Source organism: Gambusia affinis, linkage group LG16 (genome assembly GCF_019740435.1).
Source record: "Gambusia affinis linkage group LG16, SWU_Gaff_1.0, whole genome shotgun sequence".
Classification (NCBI taxonomy): domain Eukaryota; kingdom Metazoa; phylum Chordata; class Actinopteri; order Cyprinodontiformes; family Poeciliidae; genus Gambusia; species Gambusia affinis.
In genome coordinates this window covers 26,010,860-26,035,267 of record NC_057883.1, presented here as the reverse complement: position 1 = coordinate 26,035,267, position 24,408 = coordinate 26,010,860, and the positions used below count along the sequence as shown (strand labels likewise).

At 35.5% G+C, this 24,408-nt stretch overlaps 1 long non-coding RNA gene across 1 annotated transcript; it reads left to right on the top strand.

Annotated features, from left to right (window-relative positions):
- The first annotated feature begins 20,159 nt into the window (after positions 1 to 20,159).
- On the top strand, positions 20,160 to 24,078 carry LOC122846366. The gene is made up of 2 exons (XR_006373228.1): positions 20,160 to 20,335; positions 23,884 to 24,078. It is a non-coding gene; the product is annotated as an uncharacterized LOC122846366 (long non-coding RNA).
- The last annotated feature ends 330 nt before the right edge of the window (positions 24,079 to 24,408 follow it).

Below are 24,408 nucleotides of genomic sequence, written 5' to 3'. Positions count from 1 at the left end.
CATCAGATGGTTCCGTTAAGAGGAGGAAAGGCTTTAAGGCAGCTCAAATTGAAGTGAATGCTTCTGCTTTGTGAAAACTTTCTATATATCAGCGCAACGTCATTGAAACGTCGCAGATCTTCTCTGATTTATCAAAGCAATTACGTCTTTATGTATGTTAGTGTAACAGCGCCCTCATGTGGCAAATCGGGAAACAACACATTTTTATTGTTTCCTGATCATTTTGTCTAAATGACAAACTGTGACATCATTTGATTACATCTTGCATAACTCTATGTTTTTATGTTTTTCAAAACCTTTTCATTCAGAGGTTTGAATCATTTAGGCACTAAAACCTCAAACACGCGATGAAATGAGAGAACCGATTTTGAAAAGTCATTTTTGAAGCAAAGATGGTTTGTTTCCAAACTAAATTTCCATCCATCCATCCATTTTCTGAACACCCTTCGTCCCTAATGGGGTCGGGAGGGTCGCTGGTTCCAATCCCCAGCTGTGTCCAAAACTAAATTTATGACAAATTATAATGTTTCAATAATAATTTCTGACTCTTTTAAATTGTCTCTTGTTTTGTTGCACCATTTCACCTTGTATGAATTTTAATAATTTCACATTGCTCTTTTTTCAACAAATGTGTGCTTTATATTTCAAACATTCTTTGTTTTCCTGCAGATTAAATTAATAATTGATCTAAACTGACATTTTAGTTTGAAACTTTTTGGGGAAAATCTTTAAGATATAAGAAATTTTCAAAGACCCTTAGACAGATATTTTTGAAAAATTCTTATGTTTTATCCTATTTTTATTTATGTGAAATCTCTTTTTTATATCTTCCAGACGCAAATGGGATTATTGAATAAATAATAATATTCCCGGTTTTCTTCTTAAGCAGCTTCAATTGGCAGCTCAAAGCAGCAGGTTAGTGATTTGTGTTAACAGCGAAACCTGAAGGAGAGACAGACGAGATGAGAAACCTGCAGGGAAAATAGAGATTCAATGGAAAATAGAGATTCAATGGAAAATAGAGATTCAATGGAAAATAGAGATTAAATGGAAAATAGAGATTAAATGGAAAATAGAGATTAAATGGAAAATAGAGATTAAATGGAAAATAGAGATTCAATGGAAAATAGAGATTAAATGTGAAACGCAGCAGTCCTGAGTGTTTGTCCTGCGCTTTTAGTAATGATCAGTTTATTTGCCTGGTCAGGATTCATGAATATTAATAACACGCTGCATTTTCAAATGATGACGCTGCCATGAGATTCTCAAGACAATTCAGGAATAATTCTTCAAAGCTCTCGTATATTTCCACTACATGTTTGGTTTTAGGTGAGAAACATTTAAAAATATTAATCAGAATTGCCTCAAATTTTTATGATTCTTTCTGCTTTTTTTCTGTCACGTTTCATGTTATTATGACAAAATAAAAAGTTCAGTAGAAAAGTGATTTATTTTCTTTCCTAAAAGTTCACAATTTTCCAAAGCTGAGATTCTTTTTAGCTGTTAGATGAAAAAAATGACTTTATTGTTGCAACATATTAAATGTTTGCTGTATTTATCAAAAATCAGTTTTTATACAGAATCCAAGTTTCTAATATCAAATCAAATCAGGAAAAGAAAAAATACTGAGCTGTTTATTTACAATTAATTTAACAATCTATTTTTTTTCTCTTGGGTTTGTCAATGACTTTAAGGAATTATGACACATAAAAACTTTAATATTTTTGCATTAATGCGTCTAAAACAGTAAATCTTGATTAGAATGAGTTGAATAACATAAAATAAGAAAATACAGGAATAATTCAGCACCATTTGGACACTTAACCCTTCAACCTACCCTTGTAAAAAGTGACATATTAATTATTAGTATTATTTATTTATTCCCTTTTGGGATCAATAAATCACTTTTAAATTTGAATTTGAGGAGCTCAACCTGTCATTTAAACGATTATCATGATTAATCAAAGTTATTTGTATAAATTAATTGATAACATATTTTTAGATCTGCACATGCGTCCTTTGCCACAGATGACCAAACATTCAAAAATGTTAATTTTTTTATTTTAAAGAAATGCTTTCTAATTTTGTACAAAATAAGTTTAAGTGGGGAAATAAGAAATCTGCAAAATTTTTAAATCCTATTCTCAGAATAATCCTAATTACTAAAATAATGTTTTGTTGCATCGTTCATAAACTGTCCAATGATTAATTACTGATTCTTTATTTAGACTTTTACTCTGAGAGCCACTTTAGTTACATAAATCTAAATCGTTGCAAAAATTGTGCAAACTAGTCAGAATAATTGAAATAACGTCAAACAGGATGAGCTGAAGAATTTACCATAAATTAGCTCCATTTCTGAACTGTAATGGTCGTTTCTTTCAGCTTGCTGTGTGCTTTTAGCAGCTACATTAAATTTGTGCATCAATGAAGCTAAAATGTTTTATAAAACCTTTTAGCTTGACTTCTAAATGATCAGCCAGCGGTGGAGAGACGTGGAAGTTCAGGAACAGGCAGGAATATTTCAATAGACGGAGAAAAAAAAGATCCAGTATTCTGGTAAGACACATTTATTTCAACAGACATGTCAACGTTCCTCTTTAAACATTAATCCAAAGAGTATTTTATATCATTTTTGCATTATAATGTCAGAAGCTGGTAGTCTTTATTTTACACTGACGCCAGATTAAACAGATTAAACTCAGATTAAACAGATTTTGAGTTTGAAGTGAAGCAGCAGAGCTGACAGAAACATCCAGCTCGTCATTTTCTGGTGCTGCACTGTAAAAACATAAAATCTAACAGAGTATTTTTAGTTTCTAGGGGACACAAATTTAACTTACAAGTAACTTTCTGCAACATATTGGAGATTATTTTAAGTAAATAATTCCTTAATATTGACAAAAACATACTAGTTTCACTTCTAATGTGAAAAAAATGATTGTTTTCTATATTTTTTTACTTTTTTTGGAAAAGGCTATGAAATGTTTTACTCTTTTCATTTTACTATTGATGCTGTTTTAATTTCTAAACCATTTTAGTTTTGAGCATTAGTTATCTAGAACTGTTGAGATTAGCATAAACTATTTCAACACTGCAAAAACACAAAATCTAACCCCGTAGTTTTGGTTCAGTTTCTAGTGTAAAAATCTTTGTGTACTTGAAATAAGACTAAAGTAACTTCTGTCTAGCAAAGTGTAGGAGCTTGTTGTAGTAAATAATTCCTGAATATTGATGAAAAGTTCTAGTTCCTCTGGCAGATTATTTCACTTATAACATGGAAAAATCTCTTGTCAAGTGAAATAATCTGCCAAAGAAACTCACAAATATCAGTATTTGAAGTAGAAACTGAACTCAAGTTACTTGGTAATATTTAGTGTTTTTGCAGTGCAGTAAATTACTAAGGTAGTCCAAAAAGAGCATAAATCTAGAAAACAAATCATTTCCTTTCCCTCTAACAAAGAACTGATGTTTCTGCTGCGTTTGTGGCGCAGTGCTGCCGTTTGTAGAGCAGCAAACCGTCCTGCTCTTCCTGGAGTCAGACCTCCAATCTTTTGTGTCAATATTCATCAAAGAATCCGACTGGAGCAAACAATGGATCATGTTTTGTAAAAATAACGCAGCGGTGATTTGATGATGTAGAAGAATGAAGAATATGATCTTTAATTAAAGTCAAACCATCAACATGCTGCAGCATTTTTTATCCTAACAATATTATAGATGTGAAGTTTGTCAAAATCTGTTCATTTATACTTTGAATTTATTTGTGTTTAGTTAAGAAGTTGCTTCTTCAGACTTTTATTAACAAATTCACTTCGGTTGGTGGTCACCATAGCAACCAGCAACCTACAGCTCCTCCCCCTTTCTTCTGTTGCCGTCGGTAACTGTGTATCAGGATCAGCTCTGTGTTTTCTTTACAAGTATATTTTAGATAAATTTAATTATATACAGCATTTTTTGTTTGATCTTTTACCTGTTATTATTATTATTAATGTGCATTTTAGCTGTTTTTAATTTTACAACTGCTAACTGCTTATTGGGAGTTATTGGTCTGTAGCTTGTTTAGGGTTATTTATTTTATTTTATTTACTTGGTTTCCTCTTTTATTAGAATAAATTCAGAGAACCTGCTGGACTCCAGGTGAACAGTTTTGAAGTTTTACATTCAAAAACAGGGACAAACTCAGAGATGAGCTCCGAAACCAGCTGGATTTGCACTCAGAGGGATTCGGATTGAAGGATTTATGCTTTTACTGATGTACGTGTGCCCAAACGGCGTTTCCTCCTCTCCGTAACCATGGCCACGCAGATCCGTTCTGTGCATATATAGAGAGTACATGACTGGGTTTTGGCCACAGAGGGACCAATTATCTGTTTCAGAATAAGTGAAAAGTGAGAGCAGCTTGGAGGAATGCAGCTGTAGTGAAACCCATAAACAGTAATTGTGCAGATTAGGAGAACCTGCCTGGAATGGTGATGCCAAGAGGAAGGCAGCGAGGTTAGTCATCAGACGGTCTTAATCCCACTGCATAATTAAAATATGAGGGATTATCCCCAAAGTTTTCCTGAGGTTTAGATATTATTGAAATCCTACTCAAATTATTTTACTTCTGTTATTTTATGAGGTTTCATTATCTTACTTGAGTAAAGTTTTGGCTACATTTTATTTTAATTCACTAAATTTTAACTACAATTTCTGCCCTCCTCAAGTAATAGTACAATAGGATTAAGCATCTTATCATATAAAATGATATAATGAGAATATAATTGTCATATTATATAATAGACTATTTATTTCTAAACTTTATTGGGTTTTTAACAAATATTACAGTCTGCTATTGTATTGTGAACAACTTTCTGTATCACAAATTCAAAAAGAACAAAAACCAGACAAGCAGAAAACGTGATAGAGACAAAAAATGGAAATAAGCAAAACTTAACAAATCAGTTATTTATGTATAAACGTGTGTTGAAAATATTTTCCGTCAATAATTTATTCATATCAGTTAACAGAGCTACTAGTTCCACTGGCAGATTATTTCATTTGTAACCTGTTGAGTCACATTCGCTGGGCCGTTGCCTAGCAACCCTAGTCAGCAGCCTGTTGCCTAGCAACCCAAGCGGAGCTCCAGAACGTTTGCTTTGGTTTTTCCTTAATATTGATTAAAATAAAATACTATTTCCTTAACAGATTATTCCAGATATAAAATGGGAAAATTGTCTTGTTATAGTTTAAAATACTTTTTTGTCAATATTAAGGAATTATTTACTTTAAACAAATTGATAAGTAACTTTTCAGCAAGAAATAGGAGCTTGTTTTGTCTCATTTTTGTGAACTATGGTGTTTGCACCAGAAACTAGGCAAAAATACTTGGTAAGATTTTCTGTTTTTGCAAAGTTGCATAGACTGCAGTACATAAAATGTTACATAAAGTAGTCTGATTTTGAAATAAACATAAATAAAAGTCTCAAATAGTTAAATGAAAAGGTTTTTTTCACTCTCTGAATACAATCAAATCCAGATTAATTCAAATCTCAAATCTTATCCAAAGCTATATTTAAGAACATGGAGAATGAACTCAGATAAACAGTTTCTTCTGTAAAAGGGGATTTAAAGCTCTTTAATATACAGAAATATTTTTTTTGAATAAAAACATTTTATTCATTTCTCAGACATGAACAACCTTTGAATTAGAAATGAACAGAAAAGTAAAAGATTTTGTTTTTATTTTCATTAAACATCATTCTGAACACACAGAACAACGTTTAATGTTTTATGGATGTTCATTTATCTAAACTATCCAACACAGAGCAACTGAAGATTGTTTCAGGTTTCTGTGTGATAATCTGAAGATATTTCACATAATTGAGAAATCAGTGTCCAACAAATCACTGGGAATGTGTTGAAAATGATTTATTACCTTAATAAGAAATGAATTTACAGTTTATCGTAGATTTTCTTCACTCAAAACAAAGTCCAGTCCTCAACATAGAGACTATTGTATGTTGTACATTTTTGCAGTAATATTTGGATTATTACCCTTAGTAAGAAGGACCATAACCACCATGATTATGCAAAAAAAAAATGACTCATGAAGGTTTTTGATCTTGTGTCTAATTAACATTTGCAAGACAATCTTTGCATGTAGCTGCATTTCATCAACTCTGCTGTTAAGTGAACGTCTGACCTGATGGGGACTTTAAAGAATGCTAAATAAATTCAAACTCTGCATGAACACATTTATTCATTTCAAATAGTTTGCAGCAAAAGAAAAGTATTAAATGATGGAGTATTATTCAGAAAGCTGCTGAAAAAACTTTGTATCTGTCGGGATGCACATAATTTAGGACCCAATTGTAGAAAAACAGACAAATCCAAAAGTTTTCTAACCATAAAACAGAAGAAACCGAAAACAAAGAATTAGTAATAAATAATCCAAATTACAACAATAACTTCATTACTCTAAAATAAGCTGTGAAAGATGATTGGTTGTTTATTTATTATTTTTTAAATATGTTAGCATAACAAAAGCATCTCCAGAACACTGTAAATACTAGCTGGTTTCCATTTGTCATATAATTTAGCATTTTGACATTTTGAGAATAAATATGTTTAATGAAACGCAAATTCTAAAAGAAATGAAAGTTTTGAAATAAAACTAGTTTTGGTTCTGTAGGATGTTATATTTGGCATATCAAAACTGGGTTATTTTCATAAAACCACAATGAAAATAGTTTTATGCTGCTAACTGTATTTCCATTAGAAATGTTTGCAAAACTTTATCAATATTCCACTAATGTGAAAAAAACAAATAGATAAATTTACAATCGCAGCGTTTTATTTAAATAAGAAATGCAATTAAGGTCACAAGTTTGTTTAAATCCTTAAAAAACATCGTCCTTCATCCACTTCCTGTCGTTTTCTTCTTGTTCTTTTTGTTTAGCCAAGTTTCTATTAACCATAGAATTGTGCAAATTGGAATTACAAAAATTAGTTTGCTCTATGGAAACACTTTTTTTGCACCACAATATTCATGTGACCACCAACTGGATGTTACTACTGGCAGAAACGACAAAGAAGACGACAGGAAGTGATGCTTATAATAATTTGTCGTCAAACTTATTCATGTATTAATTGTTTTTCTTAATTCATCATAAGAAAATTAATTAATTTTGCAAATTGGTTTTACAAAATTAACCAATTTGGACCAAAAAAAACAAAACTTTATCCTAAAACACCAAAACTATTTAATCTAAAAACATTTTCCAGATTTGGTGCATTTCTTTTAGTGTAATTATTTTCAAAATGTCAAATTGCTCAATTATATAATGAATGGAAACCCAGCTAGTATCACTACTGTTCAAAAACTTTTTTGATGCTAAAATGTTTTTAAAAAACAATCAATCATCTTTCACAGCATATTTTATGATACGTATATTTTAAATAATCTTCTTCTATTTATCAGTATAGTGATCAGCTACTCTGACTCTATTTCAGTTACTTTGGTAACTTTTTTTGAAAAGGAGTATTTTTACCACCCTGTACTTTTTACTTTTACTCGAGTAATTATATTAAGAAGTATTTTAAATTTCTGATTTTTCTCCCCACTGAATGGAAAACAAACAAGAATTCAGCAGACAGACTCACCTGCAGTTCCTGTTAAAGTTTCAGAAGTTTTTTTATTCAAAGAAACAAATTTGGAAACATTTTAATGTCATTTTTAGTTACTTTTATGAATTATTGTCATTTTCATCTTTAAAATACCAAAGTTTCCACTCAGCGTTATATTTTGGCACATTTGATTATGTAATTTTTAAATATTAAATGAAAGACCATTTGATCAGTCCTTCAGTAAACTTTTTACTCCAGTAATTTTTTGGCTGCTTTTCCCTTTTACTTGAAGTGTTGCAGCTTTTACTAGAGTTCCTCTGGTATTTAGGAAAACCTGCTTCCATCAGTGGAGGATTAGGATTAGGATTTTCTTTGTCTCCCAGATGATTTATAGCTTTGCTGGCTGATGCTGAGGAATCTGCGCTGCTGTCGAACTCAATGCGTCTGATCAGGGGGTCCAAGTGGGTCCTGGAGGTCCGATTGCATCCTGAACGTTTTATTCTCTCCCTGCTGGTACCAACAACCTTTTCATCATGTTGGTGTTCTTCTAATGATGCATCATTGGATCCAGGTGTGTTAAACCAGGCAGAGACTAAAAGGTGCAGGATGTCGGCCCTTCTTCTATTTCTAATTCTGTCCTCAAGCTGTTTCACATTTTATCTGACGACTCCCAGTTTGTCACTTTCTTTCACTCTGGCAAAACTTCAGCTTTGTGTTTTTCTCTGGCTGAAAATAACTCTAACATGTTTTATTGCCAGTCTTTTCACGTCTCTGAAAACTGTGCAATCATTCTGTGATGATGTATGTAACAAGTACAGTGAGTCGATGTCGCGTTCTAGATTTCACACCTCAGGAAGAAAAGATGGGAAAAGGCCTTTTTCATCAGAGATCCGTTCTTCATTCATGAGAAGTTTTTATTGTATCATGATCTATTTTAAGTCTTACATCATTTTCACAACTTGTTCACATTAAAAGGTTTATTTGTGAAAAATGAACCATTTATGTTGAGTTTTAGATTTGGGCACTGCTAGCTAAAAAGTTTGCTAATCCTAAAACACTGATCATAAAAATAATTCCTCTAAAGCTAAAACTTTATTAATAGTATTTAAATTTTCTCTTTTTAGAGAAAATTCAAAAAATCAGAGGATTAATCTGCACATCCACTATAAAGTCAGAACCAACACTGAACCAAACAAAACAAATAAAGGAAAAATGACCCAATTTCAACTATTTAATTATAAAACCCTAGAGGAAATTATAAGTCAACTCAGCTCCAGTTCTTGCTGTCTGGATGTTCTAGATCTATAACTCTAGAACAACAAGAAAGTTCTGCCTGTTGTTGTTACTGATCTGATCCAAATAGTAACTCATCGTTTCTCATCAGGCGTTTTCCCCCAGGCTTTGAAAACAGCAGTAATCAAACCACTGATAAAAAATAACAATCTAGACAAATCACTACTGCAGAATTACAGGCCGACCTCTGACCTCTGACCTCCCATTCATCAGCAAAGTTATTGAAAAAGCTGTTTAAACAGTTAAACAGCTTCCAATAACCAACTGCTTTGACTCCTTCCAGTCTGGTTTCCATGGTTACCACAGCACAGAGAGTGGCCTAGTCAAAGTGTTCAATGACATCCATATAAATACGGACTGTGGGAGAACCACAGTGCTGGTTCTGGTTCTGGTTCTGTTGGACCTCAGTGTTGACCAGGACATATTACTGAATGGACTGGAGAGTTGGGTCGGACTCTCCGGTCCAGAGATTAACTGGTTTGAATCGTACATAAAGAACAGGGATTTCTTTGTTTCAATTGGAAACTTCTCTTCAAAGAGGTCAAAGGTCACATGTGGGGTACCCCAAGGTTCAATCCTAGGACCCTCTTATTCAATATCTATATGCTCCCACTGGCTCAGGTTATAACAGGAAATAATATCAGCTACCATAACTATGCAGATGACACACAGCTCTACATTATGATGTCACCAGGTGACCTTTGACCCCATCCAATCACTGAACAGATGCTTAGGACGGACAAATGTGTGGATGTGCCAAAGCTTCCTCCAGCTGAACAAAAACAAAACTGAAGTTATTATTTTTGGACCTAAAGAGGAACGATCTAGAGTTATAGATCTAGAGTTATAGATCTAGAGTTGCAGATCTAGAGTTGCAGATCTAGAGCTATAGGTCCAGAGCTCTAGATCTAGAGTTATAGATCTAAAGCTATAGATCTAGAGTTATAGATCTAAAGCTATAGATCTAGAGTTATAGATCTAGAGTTGTAGATCTAGAGTTATAGATCTAGAGTCAGTGCACAGCTTCAGTTATTACAACTAAAAACCAGCGATCAGCCCGAAACCTGGGAGTAGTGATGGACTCTGACCTGAACTTTCAGAGCCACATAAAGACAGTCACAAAGTCGGCCTTCTATCACCTGAAGAACATTTCCAGGATTAAAGGACTAATGTCTCAGCCAGATCTACAGAAACTCATCCATGCGTTTATCTTCAGTCGTATTGATTATTGTAACGGTGTCTTCACAGGTCTGTCCAATAAATCAATCAAACAGCTGCAGCTGATCCAGAATGCTGCTGCTGGAGTCCTGACTAAAACCAGGAAGACAGAGCACATAACACCAGTTTTAAAGTCTCTCCACTGGCTCCCTGTAGCTCAAAGAATAGACTTTAAAATCCTGTTGTTAGTTTATAAATCACTGAATGGTTTAGCACCACAATACATTAAAGATCTGCTGCTGTTGTATCAACCTTCCAGAACCTCTTAGGTTCTGGTTCTGGTTCTGGTTCTGCTCTGCATCCCCAGAACCAGAACCAAACGAGGAGAAGCAGCATTCAGCATCTATGCACCACAAATCTGGAACAAACTTCCAGAAAACTGTAAAACAGCTGAAACACTGACTTCCTTTAAATCTGGACTAAAAACCAACCTGATTAGGATTTTATTAGAAACATAATCAATTATAAATTTATTGACGGAATCTGACTTGATGTTGTGTTTTTATTGTTGATTCTATGTTTCATTGTGTTTCTGTGTTTGATTTGATGTAAAGCACTTTGAAATGCCTTGATGCTGAAATGTGCTATACAAATAAAATTTGATTTGATTTTTTTTTTATTTACAGTACATATCATATTCACACCTCCAAGATTCCAGGTTTTCAAGTTTAGCTGCTTAAATTATATCTGCCCTTTAATTTGAACATAATTTACATGTTCTATCTTTCTGTTCTCATATTTGTTTTCTTCTGTTTTGATTGTTTCTTGATTTAAATAAAATTATTGGGGGAAAAGGAGAGAGAGAACATGAGAAGAGGAAATGGTTTTCAAAATAAGATAAGGTGAGATAATCCATTATTGATCCCCTATAGGGGAATTTAATTTGTCCCAGCACAGCTCTCAATTAAAATATTCACTCAACAAAAATATAAACGCAACACTTTTGTTTTTGCTCCCATTTTTCATGAGATGGACTCAAAGATCTAAAATTAATTCCAGATAAACAATATTACCATTTCTTTAATGTTGTCCACAAATCTGTCTAAATGTTTGATAGTGAGCACTTCTGCTTTGCTGAGATAATCCATCCCACCTCATAGGTGTGCCACACCAAGATGCTGATCTGACATCACGATTAGTGTACAGGTGTACCTTATACTGCCTACAATAAAAGGCCACTGAAATGTGCTTTTTTTTGCTTTATTTGGGGCCTGGGGACTCAGAACCAGTCAGTAGCTGGTGTGACCTCCATTTGCCTCATGCAGTGCAACACATCTTCTTCGCATAGAGTTTATCAGATTGTCAATTGTGGCCTGTGGAATGTTGGTCCACTCCTCTTCAATGGCTGTGCAAAGTTCCTGGATATTATACGCCGGTCAAGCACATCCCAAACATGCTCAATGGGTGACATGTCCGGTGAGTATGCTGGCCATGCAAGAACTGGGACATTTTCAGCTTCCAAGAATTGTGTTCAGATCCTTGCAACATGGGGCCGTGCATTATCTTGCTGAAACATGAGGTGATGTTCATGGATGTATGGCACAACAATGGGCCTCAGGATCTCATCATGGTATCTCTGTACATTCAAAATGCCATCAATAAAATGCACCTGTGTTCTTCGTCCATAACAGATGCCTGCCCATACCATAACCCCACCACCACCATGGGCCACTTGATCCACAACATTGGCATCAGCAAAGCGCTCACCCACACGACACCACACACGCTGTCTGCCATCCGCCCTGAACAATGTAAACCGAGATTCATCGGTGAAGAGAACACCTCTCCAACGTGCCAGACGCCATCGAATGTGAGCATTTTTCCACGCAAGTCTGTTACGGCGACGATCTGGAGTCAGGTTAAGACCCCGATGAGGATGACGAACATGCAGTTGAGCTTCCCTGAGACGGTTTCTGACAGTTTGTGCCGAAATTCTTTGGTTATTGTAACCTGCAATTAGTAATGGACTTTTATTTTTGCGGGCCCACTTCCTGTTTGCCCCAACCTCCGCTAGCTTATTTAAAGCCACGCCTCCAGCGCGTAGTTTAAAGATCCTCACCTGTTTCCACTGTGGTTGTGGCTTGTTGTTGGCGTCTTTATGGAAGTAAATATGTGCCGTCAGAATTTGAATAAAAAATACCTCTGAAATTTGAATGTTGTATATTAGTGCTTACTTTTTCAGTATTAAAATAAATTCAGAATATATTTTTAACCTAAAAAAAAATTCAATGTCATTATTTTTGCAGTAAAAAAAAATTCGGTGTAAATTTTTTTACATGGTTGCAATTTTCAGTTATTAAAAAAATTCACATTCCTATTTCAAAGTGATCAAATTTTCAATATACATATTTTTCACAGTTTAAATTTTCAGTGTTAAAAAATTCAGCATATAAAAAATTCAACTTTTCAAAATTCGTTGTGCTCAAATTCGCCGTCTCAAATTCAGCGTCTAAAAATTCGCTGTCTCAAATTCAGCGTCTAAAAATTCGCTGTAAAAATGGCCAAGGTTACTTCAGGTCACAGACATTAGCAATGGATGTCCGAGTCCAACATCCACCTAATCACGTGACACAACCGTCATATTGAAGAAATACCAGCATCACCCAGGCTGGCGACCATGGAGGCGAACGCAAACCCAACGGTGAGTTTAATGCTTTCATATTTCTATAGTATATTTTATTTTGTGCATGAAGTTTGATACATTATCTTAAAGCCTGATTTAAAACACGGGTTGGGCCGTTGTTAATCTTACACCGTGTAGTGCATATTACATCTTGCTACCTCCTAGCACCCCCAGCCCCTCCCCGCTGTCCCACGTCCAATTTCCCCAGTTTTATTTCAAAAAGAAATACCACTTGGGTCAAGTCTAGAATCTTTAAAGAGAACTGATGGGTGGCGACATTCTGGGTTGTTTGTATGTTGTCTTAGGTGAGACTGAGACAGGCAGTCTTAGTAAAGTCGTAATTTTTCAGGAGATGCTACCGCTAATATGGCTGCCTTGTGTGCTTCAAAGAGGGGCTGTGAACACTTTCCGACATTAATTATAACCACAACCCCATTCTGTTCAGCTACCGTATTGTTCAGGTGACTTCATTACAACATCATCCAAAATACTGCTTCTCTTATCTGACAATTGTTGATATACAATATTAATTTACATTCTTTTTACTTTGCCTAAAACCTCGTTCTGTTACCTAGCAACACTATAAACAACCGCCTTTGTTTTTTCAGTTGATTTTAACTAATTTTCAAGAAAATATATGCTTGTAAGTACATCTGTTAACTTATTTTAGATTAAATATCATAATTTAATTTAGATTACTGTGACTTCTCAATGCTGACCTACTGATGTCAAAATACTTTTTATTTTACTGGCAATTTTTTAATGTTTTTTTCTTTTTCAAGGAACTTTTGCTGAATCATATTTTTGATACACCGTGATCGTTTGGAGCAGGAAGAAGCAGTTTTATATCTGTGAAGAGTGTGCACAATCAAAGGTTTGTACAAATGAAATGTTTCAATATGTGATGCTTTTGAATGTCTATAGTAACATTAGCTTTGTGTGGTCTTCAATATGACGAGATTTGAAGGGCAGTTTTTAATCGTTTATTACTCCATAATTGAAGGACTGAGCGACTGTGGAGAGATCTGTGGATGGCTGTAACGTGCATCTATTATGACGTGCTACACTACCTTAAAGAAGAGGGATACCTGGACATTTCAAATGAAGCACTCCTCTTCTGTTGCCATTATGTCTTCCTGCCATGTCTGCAGGATGATCTGGATACTTTCTGCAGTGGCTGGGACAATCACCCACTTCCAACTGAAGCAACATGACTCCTAACCTGCTCTGGGTTCTTGGTCGTACACATCATCCAATTCCTGAACCCCACGGTGCCTTGACAGAGGTTATAAAGATTATAACGGAGGCTCAGATGTATTTGCTGAACATTTTATGTTCAGATTTTTATTTAATAACAATAGCTGAATAACGGCAAACGGCTGTTTGTAACCAAGCAACCAAAATCACCAGAAGGCAATCACGTTTTAACAAGATAACTATCACATTTTAATAAGATACATATGACGTTATAACGTGATAGCGCTCAATACGCTTCGTGCCAGTTTAAAATTCACCATTTATGAAATGTAAAGCAAAATGCTGATCATGTTACCACAGAGGTGAATTTTAGTGCTTTTATGGTAGACATGTCAGAGAACAAAATGTTCAAAATTTGTAATTTTTTTTTTCTTCTTTACTCAAAAGGAACCCATTAGGTACATTTGTACATTGTTGTAGTGCTTTACATTACTTGAATTATAAGAATCAGAAAAAGTTTTGTCTTATGTTGTTTATTTTCTAATACCTAAAGCATATATGAACTCATCTAAGTACATTCAATAAAATTTTGCATAAAAAAACAATTTCAGTTTCATATTTAAAACTGCCTGTACAAACAGTACTGACTCAGAGAAATGAAATATCTACTCTGAACATTGTGTTATTCTAGTTCCTCTAGTTTTGAATTTGACAAAACTAGAGAAATTAGAGTAACAGCAATGTTGTCGCTCTAATGAGTAATACATATGATCACATTTAAACATATGTATCGAACTTGTGATCTGACAAAAATCAGAAAATTGAATTGATTCTACATTTCAACAAAACTGTTTTGTTTTAACAAACTGATTCACAAACAAAGAACTGCTACAGCTTAAATGTAGATTGTTTTTTATTTATTTATTTTTTTTAACAGGTCAATCACTCAAAGCAAGCCAAAGCCAGACTGCGTAGAGGAAATGCATGCTACAAAATCCTCACTGAAAGAGTTGTAATTCCAGTAGTGACAAGGAATTCTTAGTGTTTTGTAGCATGTGGTGTAGTTTCCACGAACAATCTCCACAGACAGACTTGCTGGCAGATTTTCCCATCCAGTCCAGAATTTCATCATGTCTCCTCTTCCTCCACTCCGTGGTCTTTCAGTTAGTAAATTAAGTAAGTGGCTTGCAGATTCAACAATAGCATCCTGACTACCCTGTAGTCACAAAATATATAAAAGACAAAGTAGCAGTTGAAAAAGGATTAGTTAAAAGAAATTTACACTTCATGAGAATGATCACTTTTACTCAGGAAAGCTCTGTGCTGTAGGGTTCCCACCTTTCAGAAATTAAAATAAGGATCTAGCAGATGGAAAGTGTCATTCTATTTCACTAGAGAAACTAAAACTGCAGTACCATAAGTTTTAAAGAATAAAGAGACAGTATAATTTCTTCAGTTTCCCTCTTAATTTTTTTTTTACAATTGCTAGCATTCATCCCCACTGACACTGTTCAGCCTGGCATGTGTGTCCTCCCTCTCCTGTATCTTTGCTAGGACATGGTAGAGTATCGGTTGAGGACGTTTTAAAAGAAGGTTGAGAGCGGCTCACCACGACTGCTAACCCTCTTTTGCACCCTAGTGTTTCTAGGCAACCGTGACATCATCAATGGTCCAAAGCGTTCTGGGGTCCTTACTAGCTCCGCCACATTAGCTGAGCTTAACATGTCTTGTGTTTTATTTTTGTAATTATTGTTACACTAAATGTTTATATGCATGTGATAGGCGTTACTTGTCGGACATACAGAAATACCGAACAAATCGCGTCTCGTTACGGGGCGATTCCGTATTTTACGAAAGGGATGGCAATCCTACTGTGCTCTTCTCTCATTAAAATTATAGAAACTATATAAAACACAAATAAATCTACAATTTGTAAGATTAACAACGGCCCAAACCGTGTTTTAAATCAGGCTTTAAGATAATGTATCAAACTTCATGCACAAAATAAAATATACTATAGAAATATGAAAGCATTAAACTCACCGTTGGGTTTGCGTTCGCCTCCATGGTCGCCAGCCTGGGTGATGCTGGTATTTCTTCAATATGACGGTTGTGTCACGTGATTAGGTGGATGTTGGACTCGGACATCCATTGCTAATGTCTGTGACCTGAAGTAACCTTGGCCATTTTTACAGCGAATTTTTAGACGCTGAATTTGAGACAGCGAATTTTTAGACGCTGAATTTGAGACGGCGAATTTGAGCACAACGAATTTTGAAAGTTGAATTTTTTATATGCTGAATTTTTTAACACTGAAAATTTAAACTGTGAAAAATATGTATATTGAAAATTTGATCACTTTGAAATAGGAATGTGAATTTTTTTAATAACTGAAAATTGCAACCATGTAAAAAAATTTACACCGAATTTTTTTTTACTGCAAAAATAATGACATTGAATTTTTTTTTAGGTTAAAAATATATTCTGAATTTATTTTAATACTGAAAAAGTAAGCACTAATATACAACATTCAAATTTCAGAGGTATTTTTTATTCAAATTCTGACGGCACATATTTACTTCCATACGTCTTCCTCACGGAGTCATCAAAATCTTTAAGCCCACTGATTTGATTGCCTGAATTATTGGCGTTGTTACCTGGATGTCACCGGGATTCTGGCACAGCTGATTGTGGCTAAGCATACCCACTCTCTTAATAAGGTCGGGTTTTTTTTTTTCCTGTTGGATCAGATCCTCATCAGGATCTGAAGATGGCGAGCTAAGGAAAAGAACTCTGAACTTAATGATTTTGCAATTAATTTATTCTGAGTCAATTGTCTTGTCTCATCGTGTTGCTGTAATTGTTGTTTTTACACAAATCACTTAATATATATATATATATATATATATATATATGGCCTGTGGAATATATATATTCCAAAACTAAAAACACTACTTCCTGTTTTCGCCACACCTCGGGCTCCTAAAAGGACACTCTTCTGATGCTGCTTTGGTAGAGTCCCAGTCCGTCTCGTCCACTGTTAACCAGTTGCTACCGGTGAAGAGCCCAGGTTTTCGCTCTGCCGTGCTGCCTGGAGTTTGGACTTTGTTGGGATTGTGTTTGTGCCCTAATTCATCATTAAACTTCACTTTTCACTACACCCTGGGTTTCCGTTTGCTGCCTCACCACCTCACCATCACGCTTCACGACACTATGGCTAAGTGCTAAACATAAGATTAGCTCTGCTAATAGCGGATTAGCGGATAGCCCTACAAGTCAAAACACTGACAGCACATTAGTTTATTTGCTTTAAATATGTAAAGAAATATATTTTCTGTTTTTGTTTTTTAAGAAATTGATTTAGAATTAAGAAAATAATTTATTCTGTGTGAAACTGAAAAGGTTTTTTCTGAGTCTCCTGTAATATGATTGGGACAGCGAATGAAATGCTACCAAAAACTTACTTATTTAGAAAATTTAATTTTACTTTTGAACTTAAGGGATTTTGATTTTAATTTTATTTATTATTTCACACAACTGCACTGAGGAGTTTCTTTGTGTTCACTGCACAGAAAGACTTTATTTTTCTTTATCTGATTCATGTTGTTTGTTTAAATGCTTCCATCGCAGCGATTCAGGCCTCCGGGTTGCATGATATAAAATCTGTGTATATTATTATTGAACACTGTGGGGAAGGAAGCCTTTTGAACATGCTCTCTTTTCTTGTAAATCAAATATTATGATTCTGTAAGAAAGCTGTACATATAAAGCATTTCAGTTTTCATACAGGCTAAACCCTGCAGGGCATCTGGCTGCCGATATTCTCTGCTGAAACATTGATGAAGAATAATGATACTCCCTCCACAAAGGCTGATAAAAAAATTTTCCATTGCAGTTCGATGAAAAAACAGATTTTAATGGATACTGAAAAGAAAGAACAAGTTGGACTGATATGGACACCCAGTAACATTTGATTTCCTGTCTTTTTGCTCCTACAGTTTGTGTTACGATCTGGTTTATTCAAATTCTGAGAGTTTTGACACAAAATGATCCAGAATGAAGACAAATGTTTGCTGCTGGCTACAAAAACACGTTTGGTTTCTGTACAACGTGACAGGAACCTTTCACACAATACGCATGTAAAGCATACTAGAGCCATGGTAGAGAGGAAAATCATAAAAATATTACATTTCCACCCAAAATTTACTAAAAACTCCAAAAATGTTCACATTTGAAAAGTCATAAATTTTCTTTAAAAACAGAAAGAAAAACTTCAAATTTCTTACATTTTTCACTTTTGAAACCCTGAAAATTTTTAAAGTTGAATATTTTAAATATTTGAAACAAGGAAATTCCCACTTTCCCCCCTTTTTCCCAATTCTGTCAGGTTCCATGTTTTCCTGTGTGTTTATTTCTAGTTTCCTGTGTGTCTGAGTCTCCGTGTTGTCCTGTCTATCCCTTTGATTAGTTCCCAGGTGTGTCTTGTTCCCTGATTACCTCATGTGTATTTAGTGTCACCTGTGTCTCCATGTCTTTGTCGGGTCCTCGTCTCATTTTGGCGTCAGTTCTGCGTATGTCAGTTTGTCCATTGATGTTTCCTGTTGCTACCTGTGATGAGCATAAACCTGTGCTCAGCAGTGCTGCCAGGTGTTTTGGACTGTGTTTCTGGATTATTGTCAAGATTAAACTCATCATCTACATCTCTTCTGGGTCTGTTGCGTTTCCCTCACCGATTCCACCACCACACCACATGACAAATTCTGATTAATCTCAAAATTTCAGAATTTGTTTTTTTTTTAGTAAATTGCCGACTTTTCAAACTCAGAAGTTTCCCCGTTTTTTTTCTAAAATCTTTGAGATTAATCTCAAAATCTAACTATTTCCAGCAATTTTTTTTTATCTTTGAAGCTCAGAAATAATTGCAGTAAAATGTTTGAGTTTTTGGCAGAATTGATCAGTTTTTCTGTTGGCCCTAATACGCTGTCATATCTGTAATATTTAAATTAATATAACGTCCATTCTGTGTGCTCCATCTAAATGACAAATAATCATTATTGAAGTAATTACTGAGTAATGGATAGTAATTACTATCCATAAGGATAGTGCTATCCTTATGGGTTGCTAGGTAACAGGGTGAGCTTGGCAGGGTTGCTAGGTAACGAGGCAGCACACAACACTCCAGAGGTTTATAAAAAGTTTCTGCTGTTTTTAGCAGTAGTAGAAATCCAGATGAAAGTATAAAAACATGCTAGATTTGAATATCAGGTTCCCTTTCAAAAATGAATTTTGAAAAAAAATGGCAAAATGCCATTAAAGTTTAGTTTAGTTTTAGTTAACTAGTTGAATAATCCATCACTTTGGATCCTCTGATTGGTGGCTTTAAACATTGTGAGACCTTCTCATATCTATAACCAGGCTGTAATGATGTGTTTAATGAAAGGAATTCATTTAAAAGTATGGACAGCATATGAGACCTGAGCAACGTTTGCTTTCCTCACCGCATCGTGTTCAAAGTTTCCTCAGTGACTGTTTGCTTTTATTGAGCTTGACAAGGGAAGCGTGTTGCATGAGGCAACAAGGGGAGACCATTTAACTTTACTGTGATTTCAATTAGATTTGGTGTCAATCAGCAGCTTTTCATTCCCGTCAAAGCTCATCAACCTGAGAAAGGAAATCACTGATTTTGTAGAGTCCATTAGCATTTTATTTCTTGCTGCTGATCTCTTCTGTTGTCTGTTACAATTTGTAGAAAGGAAAATCAAACTACTGACGTACTTTTGTTCCCCGTCTGTGTCACTGATGCGACTCGCTGCTCCAATTAAGAAACTAAAACTAACAAAATAATCAAAACTGAAACTAAAAAACGTTTTGTTAGCTGAAAGAAATAAATACATCATGTCTGAAAGATCCTGCCTCCATCTCCCTTCTGGAGGGCAAAAAGCTGCCAGCTGATGATGACTAGCATTGTTACATTATCAATATAACACACTAACAAGAAGTATTTAGATAATAATAATTACTATAAGTTAGCAAAGTCATTCTTAACAAATAGTTACATCCAACTGAATTAGACAAAACTAAACTACTACTATTATAAGCTTGGTTCCAATCCGACAACCGCGGAAAAATAAATTCTTTTAATTTTAAAAACTAACAAGTGAATTCTTCAAAAACACACATTTTCCTGTTTGTTCTTAATCATCAGTTCAAGCGACGTCTTGGTTTCTGACCCAGACGCCGATGGAACCAGGAGGAGCTGATGAGCAGAAACGAATCGTTTCGTCTGGCCTGGACCAGTTCCTTGGTTCCCACACGAGCCGCTGGTATCGACGTTAAAGCCACCAAAGCAGCGCTGCTCAGACGCTGCTCGTTATAATTGGGAGCATTTTGACAGTAAGTGGGACTTTTTGCAAAACTGCGGTTCCTTTGGGTCTCAAACTGACATTTAACTGTCATTTATGTCAAAGCAATTTTGCCTGCAAAGATTTAATAATATTTTAAACTAGGATAATCCAACTGCTCACAGTCTTTAAAGTTTGTATTAAGGGTTTCTCTTGTCATTCAGCTGGGCAGCCATGTTTTTTTTACACTGCAAAATATATTGATCTAGTTTTCAGTGCAAATATCTTTCTACACTTGAAATAAGATTAAACTAACTCATAAATATATTTTCAACCAAATATAAGAGCTTGTTTTACGTCAATAATTATTTAATATAGATAAAATATATCGGTTCCAGCATTTTGATTGATTATTGATCATTTATTTCAGTAATTTTACCAACAAAACATAATAAAAACGTAAGACGTTCACATTTCTAAGTGTAAATACAACACCTTAAAGAAGGTGTTGTATTTAGGATGAGGGTTTTTTTTGGCTGCATCAATATTGGTTTATTTTGGAAACAAGCCATTCAACTAAATTTAATGTTTTCATTTCTTTTTTTGCAGAGTTTTGGTTCCAATAGCTGCAAACCAGATTCAGTTTAATTAATTATTGGCATATCTGGGTTTTATTTTCTAGAAGAGTGGAGGTTGTGAAGAAATGATCTCACGTGTAATATGAGCTTTTTATCAAGTTAATAATTCCTTAATATTGGTGAGAAAATACTGGATTCACTGGCAGATTATTTTAATGATTTCATTTTTCCCAGGTTGTAAATAAAATACTCTCACTGGATTTAGTACATTTTTGTAGCATTGAGGAATCATCGATCTAAAACAAACTCCGACATCTTGCTGAAAAGATTCTTACTAGTTAATTTTGTTGTATTTTAAGTGCACTAAAATATTTGCACTAGAAATAGATTCTGTTAAGATTCTGTGTTTTTGCATTGCAGCATGGGATTTGAACCCAGAACCTTCTTGCTGAATGCCACATAAAATCCATCCATCCATCCATTTTCTATTCACCCTTTGTCCCTAATGGGGTTGGGAGGGTTGCTGGTGCCAATCCCCAGCTAATGTTCCGGGCGAGAGGCGGGGTCACCCTGGACAGGTCGCCAGTCTGTCACAGATAAAACATAAAATACTCACTAAAATATTTAAATTGTAAACTGTAATAATCCACTTTGCTGCTCACATGTTTTTTTTCTGTCCCACCAAAAAGATTTTCCTCTCTGGACTGAAGTTTGTCTGTTTTTTCTCTAAACAAACTTCCATTAAACTCTCTGCATTCACTTCATTCCTTTACTTCCTCATTTCTTTTTCTTCCTTTCTTTCTTTCTTTCTTTCCTCCACACTTTTTCTTTGCCATCACTTCCTGTCATTGTTCAGGAACAGCCATTTTCCTTCTTGTCTCATCCTCTTTTCATTTTCAGTCTATTCACTACAGGTCCATTTTGGTCCCTTTGTCGGTTCTATCCTTTTCTGCAGAAGTGATTAGCAGGGGTGTCAAACTCCAGTCCTGGAGGGCCACAGTCCTGCAACTTTTAGATGTGCCTCTGCTGCACCACCTGAATAGAATAATTAAGGCTCTGGAGAACTGATCTACACAAGGTGGAGGTAATTAAGACATTTCATTACAGTGTTTTGTACCTGTGGCACATCTAAAAACTGCAGGACTGCGGCCCTCGAGGACTGGAGTTTGATACCCCTGGATTAGAGGAAGAAAATCACAGAAAATCACCAAGAAGAATCAGCAGCACAAACATTAAACATTTTCTTATGATGCTTCATTCTTCTGTGTTGCTTCTTATTTTGTGCAGATTTGTCACAAAGCAAAACTGATCTTTAGGATAAGCTGAGAGAAAAAAACCTTCGTACTCCCCCAACATGTACATGATGTGCAATATGCTTAGGTTCACATCATGCTGGTTCACCATATTTCTACAGTAAAATCTATATTTCTAGGGATTTCTTCCTGCTGATGGCTGCTGCCATTGTTGGAAACCGTAAAGTGATGAGAGAGTTGATTTGTGGGTAACCTTTTCTCTCTTTACCTGAACCGAAACACACCGAGTTCTGCAGCACCACTACTTGTTACAATTTTCAAAGTCAAGCTAGCACAACTAAACTGCTTCGCTTCCAACATGGAGGCACAGAATGAATATGGCAAATGTCTCCGATGTCAAGAAATCAAAAAATAAACAATGAAAAGATATTAAATAAAACAAATGCTAATACAAATACAAAAAAAATAAAAAAGTTAAACAACATTTTTATTAAATTTCTTTATTTGTTGTAATTTTGGTCCATTATAGATTACAGTTAACCAAAAAGAGCAACGACCAGATGCTTCCAATGTCTCTGTTTCAGAATGGCAACATTTTCATCCCATATTTACGATTCATCTGTGTGTTCAGGTTCGGGTTCAGGTTCAGTTTCGGGTTCGAGTTCAGTTTCGGGTTCGGGTTCAGTTTCAGGTTCGGGTTCAGGTTCAGGTTCGGGTCCAGGTTAGACCTCAGCCTCTGACCTTCTTAACTTCCCCCAAATTTTCTAATGCATTTTGTTCGATAGTCCACTAAAGGCTGCAATTATTTGTTTTGCTTTGACACCTTTCCCTACTACACTTTTTCCTTCCATTAAGCTTTCTACGAAGGGCAGTACGTACATTTTTTTTTCTGGCAAGGGGCTCTAAAAATCTACATAATTATTTCTTTTTTTTATCGTTACCAGATGCTATGATCTGCATTCACCCCTCAGTGTTACTGAGAGCAGAGCTTTCAATGTGTCCTCCATTATTATTATTATTATTCTTATTATTATTATTATTATTTTTTATTTATTTTTTTTATTATTTATTATTATTATTGGCTGCACAGTGGTGCAGTTGGTAGCACTGTTTTCTTGCAGCAAGAAGGTCTTGGGTTCGATTCCCGGCCCGGGGTCTTTCTGCATGGAGTTTGCATGTTCTCCCTGTGCATGGTGGGTTCTCTCCGGGTTCTCCGGCTTCCTCCCACAGTCCAAAAACATGACTGTCAGGTTAATTGGTCTCTCTAAATTCTCCCTAGGTGTGAGTGTGTGTGTGTCCTGTGTGTCTCTGTGTTGCCCAGCGACAGACTGGTGACCTGTCCGGGGTGACCCCATGACCCCGCCTCTCACCTGGAACGTAGCTGGAGAGGCAGCAGCTCCTCCCGACCCCATTAGGGACAAAGTGTGAACAGAAAATGGATGGATCAATTATTATTATTATTATTATTATTATTATTATTATTATTATTATTATTATTATTATTATTATTATTATTGTTATTTTATTACCTCTTCTATGTCTGGCAGCAGAGAAATGACATTTTCAGTTCAGGTAGCTTTCATGGGTGATGCTGGTGCTAGCTTGCAGCAGCTTTGGATAATTAACACATAATAAAGATTTTTATGTTTTAAACATAAAACATAAAATCCTCTCCTTGTGTGAGGATTTAGGTTTTTCTGTGTTGATCTGTGTATTTATTTCAAGTTTCCTGTATCTCAGTCTCTGTGTTGTCATTGATTGTTTCCCAGGTGTGTCTCATGTTCCTGGTCGGGTCTTTGTCCAGCTGTCGTCTGTGTGCTCTGTCAGTCTCATCCTTGGTTTAACCGGTTGCTACCGGTGTCGAGTCCTGGTTCCTGCTCAGCCGTGGGGCCCAGAATATGTGGATTATATTGGACTGAGTTATTTTCTGGATTTACTTTATTAAACCATAATTTCTCATCTCATCCTGAGCCTACTGCATTTTCCCTCACCACCATTCACCTGCATTTCATGACACCTTGGGCTGCCACCTTATGGTGTGGGGGTTTGAGGGCCCCAATGATCCTGGGAGCTCTGCTGTCTGGGGCTTCATGCCCCTGGTGGGGTCACTAAGGCAGACAGGTCCAGGTGAGGGACCAAAGTGCAGCCTGAAGACCCCGATGATGAACAGAAACATTGGACTTGGTGTTCCCTCGCCTGGACGCAGGTCACCAGGTCCCCACTCTGGAGGCGAGCGTCTGGTGGCCGGGATTTTACCCATGGAGCCCGGCCGGGCTCAGCCCTAAGAGGAAACA